Genomic DNA, 9,312 nt, shown 5'->3' with positions numbered 1-9,312 from the left:
TATCCACAAACAAAACATCTGAGTATTCACAATCTTTTTTAAAATACAATTATTTAGCAAATGATCCAACTTCATACAATTTAAACAGAAATATGTACACATAATTCATAAATTAACTTTGTATCCATATTAAGTCTATATAAAAGCAAAAAGTCCTTAGATTGTATGAAGGGAAATGAACTCATAGAAGTGCTTTGTAACAAGATCATCGTCCACTAAATTTTGTAAAACATCCTTCATGACTAACCTATGACACCTTTCTTTGGGCCCAACTTCTCAAGTTCTTTAATACTGCCAATAGTTGGTGGGATCTCATTACAAGCTTTCTTGTACCTCCCAATAGTTGCTTTAACACTGCATCAAAATAAAAGTTTAGCGTTAGAAATTCTCTTATGATAAAACTTAGATGTTCAAGTTCACATAAAAAAACTAGGAAACAAAGAATTAAGTTTAACAAAATGTTTCTGAAGAACTTCCACTTGAACAATCTTACAAGAACTACACATGACTGAACGTTAGTAATTATTTTGTAGCTAACCAATTAGGCATAGATAAGTAGACTCCAAATATGATAAGCAAATCATATTTTTGATGTTTGAAATGTGATTAATGATTTTCAAGTTGAACTTAATATAATATAACTTATTGTTATTAATTTAACTCTTGCAGTTATACGAATTAACATTGAACATATATATTAAAACCCTACTAATCAAGAAAGCCTCCATACTCAGTATGGTAAATATATCTAATTTTAGCACGGTGTTAAGAATATATAGTTATAGATTGAACCTTTGCTAACATAGCTACATTCTGAAAGCAAAAGGAAAGAAATGACTTTCCTTCTACAGAGAAGCTAATGTACGTAAAATTGTAAAAGTAGTATGAAGCATATTTGATAGTAGGAAGAATGATTCCAACAAAAAATAGTGCATGAGACTTGTGAACGTACAGATGCAATTACACCGCATAAGCACATGAATAGTAGCATTTGGAGAAATCCTCCACCAATAGTCACAACACGACAACCCTAATCTATAAATGCAAAGGAAGAGCAACTATAATAGCGTCAAGATCTATAACTTCCAAGTGCCTTCTACGGCATGCAAAAAAGATTTTGACAAAATACCTTATGGAGAATTCCAAGCCCAAAGCAAAAACGAAGAAAGATTACACCATACTGATCTACTGTTTCAACCTAGATACAGCAATGCCAAAGATGATTTCTAAAAAGTACAAACAACATAAAATAGTAGTAAATATCCTAATAAAAGCTCGACAAGTAGGATAAAATCATATAACATAACAAAAAAATATTAATGTTAATTACTACCACAAGATGTTTGCAAATTTCTCTTAATGTTGCTTCAAAGCAATGTTTGTTGGATTTCATCATAAGCTAATTTCACAGTCGAGACTAAAGTTTGCCCAAGAAAAAAAAAATATTAGAGCAGAATTTGTTTCTTTTAATATATGGAAGTGGATTATTATAGTTAGATACCAATAGCATTGGTAAACACACAAGATAAGTTTTTGGATACAATATTGAGCCATCAAAGTAAATCAACATTGTTTGTTGCATTACAAGAAAAGTGAAAGTAACTTACCTGCACCATTTCACTAATAAAGCTAAAGCCTCCTGATTCAATTATAGATCCAACAAGCAAGTAGATAGTTATTACCTGAAATACTTCATGAATTAGTAGATATCAAACACATAGTAATAAGAACTGCAAATGGAGCCCACAATTGAAGACAATATAGATGGCTAAATTTTATTAATTATTCAAAGTAAAGGAAGATGATCTCAATAAAAGAACATTATTTTCTAATATGTTCAATACTCACTGCTGTCCATGCATTACATGTTGCAGACACGATAACCATCACAAGATCAGAAATATTTTGACGTATGTCATCTATTTCCAACAAAACACTTCCACCACTAAAAAAAATAATTTTATGCAATAATCTGAGATAAGGACACCTAGAAGAAATTAAAATAAAAATATTAAAAAGGTTCTCAAGTTCATTTCTTGGCGTCAAATCTATTCCTAAGCACGTAAATGATAGAAAAGGGAATTTGAACCACATCAACAAATCTTGGCTAATCATCCTCCAACGTCCCTTCATATGCTTCCAATATATCAATTGCCTTCAAAGGGCTAAAGACAAAGAAATCAAGTAACAAAAAAGTTATCACTTAGTATAAAAAATACAATGGAGATAATTTGATAATAAGAGTATTAATGCCGTCATCCAAGAAAGGATGGATAATTCCAGTACAGGTAAAACATGTGCTCATGCAATGCGTCACATATAATGGTGAAAGCGATCATATTATAAACATACCATATTTGTTTGCAATTTAGAAGAATAGTTCCAACTGCTATGTGATTCACAGGAAATTTTACATATAACAAGTGGAGAAAAAGGTGAATTTGGAGATTCGAAAAGAAAGACAACACGTTTTGGAGAAGCTGAAAAGTAAGTAACCAAAACACTTGAAAAAGTATTCTCCAATGGTAACTAGTCAATAATTAACATATTTACCCTAGAAACAATGACTTACTTCGAATTCAAATGGTGTGCAACAACAAACCCAATCCAATTCATGTGGTGGCTTGGCTTCAACGCTAAAAGCTATTGCCTAGTTTCAATAAACCCTATCGGGTCTCGCATCTATACTGTAGGAGACTTCGTAATCATCTTGTTCCCTAGGAAATCAAACAACAAATCCTCAGAACCGAGAAACCCTAGATGGGTGTAAATAGGTTAAAAACAAAAAAACTCAAATCTTGGCGACGGGCAAGAAGATGCACAAAGATGAGGCAGGTGTCCTTACCCCCATTGAACGGTGAGCGATTCATAGTCCCAGTAATTTTTGGGGTGCTGGACGTTGTTGTCGGCATAGACCCGGGCGAGGGAGGGGGTGCCTGGCCGGCGGAAGGATTTGCCGATCTTCTGCGCCATGGCTGCGGCGGCGAAGGGACGGGGAAGGAGTCCGGGGAGAGGGTTGGGATTGGAGCTGGGGACGAGTGTAGGGAGGGCAGGCAGATGGAGGAGATGGGTTTTGGCGGATGAGTTTCGGGGAGGAGGGTTTCAGCGGTGGAGGAGAGTTTTGTGGGTTTTGGTCACACTTTTGCAAAATCGTGCGTTGGTGTACACACGTAGAAACTAAAAAATCATGTATAAACAATGCAATGCCCTCCCAGAGAAGAACCCTCTTTAGGAATAGAAAAGCATTTCTGGAGTGGATAGCGTGCGTTTGGTTTGCATCATTTTTATTCTCATTTTCTGAAAAACATGCATTTTTTAGAAAACAGAAAATGATTTTTTGTCATTTTCTGTTTTTCTAGAAAACGATAACTAATTTTTTAGAAAACGCGCGCGGAAAACGCAAATCAAACACCGTTTTTTAGAAAACGCATGTTTTTCAGAAAATATAAAACGCGCGTACCAAACACCCCTTAAATTTAACAAAAATTCTAAAAAGTACGAAATGTGGGTAACTGCATTTCTGGAGTGCATTTTCAGGGAAGGTCATTTTTGGAAGGCACTTTCTGGAAGGCATTTAGGGCATTTACGTGGGAGGACATTTGTTACACACATGACAGAGAGATCTGCTTGTTTCTTTTCCTCTGCTTTCTATTCCCTAAAGATTGGTACTTCTCTAAGAAGGTAGACAAAGCTTTTTTAACAGACGTTATTTTGATAAAAAAAAAAAAAAATCAATAGACAATGCTAATTTAAAAAGATGTTGTCTTTTTTAATAATAATAATAATAATAATAATAATAATAATAATACGGGATGTTATAAGGGAATTCAAAAGTGAAATGAAGATTAAAATTAAAATGAGATAATAGTCAAAGTCAGTAAAATAGTAGTCAGGGTGTCACTGTCATTAGGGCTCAGCTCCTCAGTCGACACTAATACCTTCAGTATAAGGATAACCGGCTTAAAAGATGGTCATGATTGAAAGATCTAGTACTTCTCTATTTGTGAACAATCAGCTGGCACAGTCAAAATCATGATCCACATAATTCTGGTATACCTGGTCGGTCGAGTGTATCTAACCTTAGTGATCGTTCTCAATATATGATCAAACGTCCCTAGAGTGAGTCTGGTGGACTTAATAGACCTATCTCTCAGTTCAGTACCAAGATATACAAACTAAACCCAAATGACCTCGGAGTCGATTAAGCATATGAGGTTCAGTTCCCCACTTCTATAGTATTACTTTCAAACTTACCGATTTAGTCCTACCCGACAGTACAACTTTCAATATAAATCAGACCATCACATGGTCGGTCGTACTTAAGAGTCCAAGTGCCTTGTTATCCAATAGTTTATATCTCATCATACAGTCATTAAGTTGGAGAGCTAATCGGACATGTGAGACTTGACTTCTCATTACTTATCAGATCTTCAGCATGAGCCTACAAGCATATAGCCGATCGAACTTATGGCTGGTCGGGCTTATGGGATTCAACTCCTCATTTTGTCCAAGTATCTGACTGGACCATATTCTAGGAGGAATCACAATAGATTATCAAATTAATAACTATCCGTTAGAGAATATTTTTCGATTACAATATATGCATTCAATAGAACTTTCTTATGAAGGTGATTATACAACTTCTATCATTATTATGGAAGTTACATGAGACTATTAATATACATATAACAAAAGATTCCTCATAGGATAACTGTACAAATGCTAGAATGCACACCTTCCATTATTCGACATCTTCTGATATCGAATATTTTTTGTCGTCTCATTATTGCGAGGATATTAGAGGTGATATAAAGAGAGAGGGGGGAGGGGTTCCCTCTAGCAGAGATACGTTTTACACTCTTTACTTACCAGAGCACAAGATTTCTCTCTATTACGCTCACTCAATTTTACTGTAGTTCTTGTCCACTTTTCGCTTGGTCATCTACTGACTTGAGTGACGGAGGGCCTATGCTAGGGATCCTTTCCCTGGTCTTTTGCCCTAACGTTCTATGGGCTTGCTTTTCCGTGTGCGCAGAGAGGAGGGAGGCACTTGGAACCCTTTTCCTGCTCCAGCTCATCATCTTTTCCTCCCGTGCAAAGTCTTCGTCTGGTCAATAGCATCACCACTTGCCAAGTGTGTCATCTCCTTCGATTTCAGACATGATCAAATTTAGCATCATCTGTGGGAACTTTTGCCTGAATCTGAAACGTAGAAATGGAAGAATCTAGACAATTCACCACTATCACCATGTCTCAAGAGGATTTTGAGTTATTGGTAGCCGCTCGAGCACAAAAGTTAGTGCAATAACAGCAAACAGTTGCCACTGGTATATTGTTGCATGATCCGACCGTGTCCAGGATGGGTCCTCACACTGAAAGAATGATTCGAGTAGAAGGCCCAACTGGATTTCAGCTAGTTCCCCCACCAACAACTAGTTTCATGCAACCACTCATCCAACCAATTAACCTACCACTTATGCCCCCATCCCTGATAGCACATTATCAGATACTATTCCACACTCCTCTTGGGAAAATGGGTCGAGAGGAGAGGCCCCAAGTCTCGACTACTAGAGAGGTGCCTGTGAAAGATTTGTGCAAGGGGAAAGCCCCGATGACTAATGGTTCTCTCGAGCGGATAATCATGTCGTTCTCTCAGGAAATATTGGGAGCTGCCAAAATATTATCAACACCTGACAATAGGAGAATATGGAGGGTCAACTGATCCAGAAGACCACTTCCTTAAGTTCAAAAATGTCGCCCTCTTTCATCAGTATATAGATGGTGTGAAGTATTGAGTATTCCTCGCCACACTTTCTGGCTTAGTACAAAGGTGGTTCAAATGATTGTCGGCCAAATCCATCTGCCATTTTAAGGATTTCGCGAGGCTTTCCTCCACCATGTCACTAGTAGTTGCCATTACCATAAAACTACCCTGAGTCTCTTTTCATACAAGCAAGGGCCAAAGGAGACACTCAGAGCTTATATGAAAAAGGGCACCTAAGTGACCGTGGATATTCCCTCGACCACATGAGATTTTAATGAGCGTTTTTTCTCAAGAGTTTCCGCTCCCTAATTAGGAAGTGTAACGACCCGCCTCCTACTAGCTAGGCTGCGAGGCCGGTCGCTACAGTTATGCTGTGCTGGACTGTTAATGCGGAATGAAAACTGGCTAATTTAAAATTTTACTGAACTAAATGCTGTAAAGTTTAACTTAGTGTTCTGGATGTACGTAGGAGTTGTACATGTTAGGGAAGATAATCAATGCCTCTCGGATGGCCTGCTAGCTGTAATCAGGCCCTTCAATCGATCCATAGATCGATTGGGCTGTCGGATCGATCCCGTGATCGATCCAGCTTGTTACTTGCACGGAAAAACTCTCTGGATCGATCGGCAGACCGATCCATATGCTCCCTCGCCTCTGTATGCGGCTGGATCGGTCTACCGACCGATCCAGGAGTACCCTGATCGGTCGGCTTGACCGATCCAGTTGCTCACTGACCGATCAGTGAGCGTCGGTGCTCTCTGTTCGCACAATGGATCGGTCGGTTGACCGATCCATAACAGAGGACAACTCTCTGTTCGCGCATGGATCGGTCAGCTGACCGATCCAGCGACACAACCCACTCCCTGATCGGTCTGTAGACCGATCGAAGTTCTGATTTCAGCCTGAAACTCTGATTTCAGCACTTGAGCGTGCCAAAATCTCACATATGAGTTATACACTACATGAGAAACATTCTAATAACATAAAACTAGTATTCTAAACTTAACATGACACATAGTTCACTTATTCATAGCATTACACAACTAAACGTTCATGAAAGTAAAACACTAAAGAGTTCTACGGTTTAAACTTGTTAAGTCCCCTAAGAATCTTTTATTCCAGTTCCTGCCACACACACCATCTCTGCATTGGCCTCCAGCTTCCTCTGCTAGTCCATTTTCCTTTTACCTGTATCTGCAGTATAAGGAAAATAGTATCTGTAAGCTAAAAAGCTTAGTAAGAAACCATCTACCTCACTAAAACATGCATACGATGCAAATATGATCTTAAATCATGCTGTTTGAAAGGATATGCTAAGTATACTGAATAAACTAAACATGGCATGACATATAAGCATACAATCATGGCATATCTAAAGCTGAACATGATATCAATCACATGGTATCAATAAAGAACTAAGCTGATACTAAAAACTGAGCTACTGCTAGGACTGTACTGAATTCATGAACTACTTTGTGAAAGGTTGAAAACCATATACATATAATAAGTGAAAATACTAAACATGCTGTTGATGGGCCCTGACAACTGTACTTGCTGTGCGCGCATCCCTAACTAGACCCGGGATTGCAAGTTCCGAATCTAGTAGGGTTTACTAGGTTAGCTAAACCTAGGGACGACTATGGGAGCCCAATCTATCAATACAGTGCCACTGAAAAGTAAAATACTGAAATAGCTAATACTATTTTGTTGAATCTAGGTTATCTGAACCTAGAACTAGGTTGTCTGAACCTAGAGGCGATTGTGGGAGCCCACCCATTGGACCGTGGTCCCATATAAGCTAAAATAAACTGATTTACTAATTTAAATGCTTCTAATGCATTTGACTGAGCTATTAAAATGCCTAATTTGTATTTTAACTTAACTAGCTATTTTATCGAACACCTAGTGTGCCCCAACTCTCCCCTCTATTAGGGAGACCACTTTTAGGCACCCCACAACATCTAGGAACCCCCACTGAAGAGGGAATACGTGTCCGGTCCATCTAGAAGTACTCACTAAATCCCTAAATCTGCGAGGAGGGTCAAATTCACCCTATGCGTCGATAAAAACTGCATATAGCTAAACTAGTGCGTATAAAACCAAACGGAGCTACTTATACCGCAGGTGAGGGGTTTCTTACCTTGTGTGCTAGATTTCTTACAAATCTAATCGCTAGAAATTCCGGTGGAGACGACTTCTCGACGATTCGCTCGCGTCCACGTGCTATACTCGCGGAGGGGAACGTCCTTGTGCTGAAATCGTCGCCGGAAAGTGACCTTGGGACCCTAGGGATGGAACCCTAGTTCTCCTTGTGGTTTGCGCCGAGAGAGGGAGGAGAGGGAGAGGTGGCGTCGGTGAGTTAGGGTGAGGAGAAGAAAGTTGCCGAACCAAACTCTAAAATAAACCAAACCAACTTATGTTTTCCTATTTATATTAAGTGGGTATTTTGGCCCAACTCAATTATAAATATATTTGATTCTCCTTTCTCTCAGCACGGCCCTACTGGGTTCACCGGTTACTAAGGCTAACTAAAGGTTTAGCAGACCCGAGAGGTCCCGGGTTCGATTCCTGCTTAAGTCATTCTACTTTTCTAATAATTTATGCTACTTCCGCTACTCGGAAAATTATGGAAAAATATCTAATAATTCCAGAAAAATCATAGAATATTTCTAAAATAGTTTTGAGAATTTTCGGGCGTTACAATTCCCCATACCTTATAAAAAGTTTGTCCTCGAACTTAGAATAATTCTGGGTACTTCTGTATCATGCTGGCTTCTGTCTCCCTAGTTGCCTCTTCTGCTGTGTGACTGTGCCAAATGACTTTGACTAATGGTACTTCCTTGTTCCACAATTTCTTAACTGCTCGGTCTATTATCTGAATAGGTCGACTATCATAGCTGAGGTCTTCGCGGATCTGTACCAACTGGGGCTCAATCACCTGGGTGGCATCTGGGGTATGCTTCTTCAGCATAGAGACATGAAATACGTTGTGGACAGCTGACATTTCCTGGGGTAGCTCTAGCTCATATACTACCTTGCCCACTCTTCTGCTGATAAGGTATGGTCCCACATATCTGGGACTAAGTTTGCCCTTCTTCCCAAAACGCATCACTCCCTTCATGGGAGCTACTCTGAGGAACACTGTATCCTCGACTGAAAACTCTAAGGTGCTGTGTATCGGATAGCTTTTACAGCGGCTCGACATCTCTATCCTCTGGCGGATCTGCTGTATAGGCTGCTGTGGTATCTGCCACTAGATCTGTCTGAGTTCTGGTTCTTCTGTTCACCACTCTCATACCAGCAGTTGGAGATCTACACCTCCGCCCATGAGAGCCTCGTAAGGTGCCATGCAGATAGTGGCCTGATAGCTGTTGTTGTATGCAAATTCTGCTAGCTCGGATATTTGCACCAACTTCCCTTGAAGTCTAGGGCACGCTGGAGCATATCTTGAGTGCAGATTCACTCACTCCGTCGACCATGTCATGGGGATGGAATGTTGTCTTGAACTTTAACTTAGTGCCCCAATGTACACACTCCCGGAAGTGTGA

General features: G+C 39.3%; 1 long non-coding RNA gene across 2 annotated transcripts; it reads right to left on the bottom strand.

The window, feature by feature from the left end:
- LOC122025039 lies at positions 1–3,207 on the bottom strand. Of its 2 annotated transcripts, XR_006123587.1 has the most exons (5): positions 2,846–3,207; positions 2,573–2,717; positions 1,130–1,682; positions 953–1,035; positions 1–354 (listed from the first exon to the last, which is right to left on the bottom strand). It is a non-coding gene; the product is annotated as an uncharacterized LOC122025039 (long non-coding RNA). The 2 variants fall into 2 exon arrangements; XR_006123586.1 differs by lacking the exon at positions 953–1,035 and having other exon boundaries at positions 1,608–1,682; positions 2,846–3,203.
- Between the last annotated feature and the right edge of the window lie 6,105 nt (positions 3,208–9,312).

The sequence above is a fragment of the Zingiber officinale genome, chromosome 9B (assembly GCF_018446385.1).
Source record: "Zingiber officinale cultivar Zhangliang chromosome 9B, Zo_v1.1, whole genome shotgun sequence".
Lineage (NCBI taxonomy): Eukaryota > Viridiplantae > Streptophyta > Magnoliopsida > Zingiberales > Zingiberaceae > Zingiber > Zingiber officinale.
The sequence above is the reverse complement of the archived record's forward strand: the minus strand, read 5'-3'. Positions and strand labels throughout refer to the sequence as shown.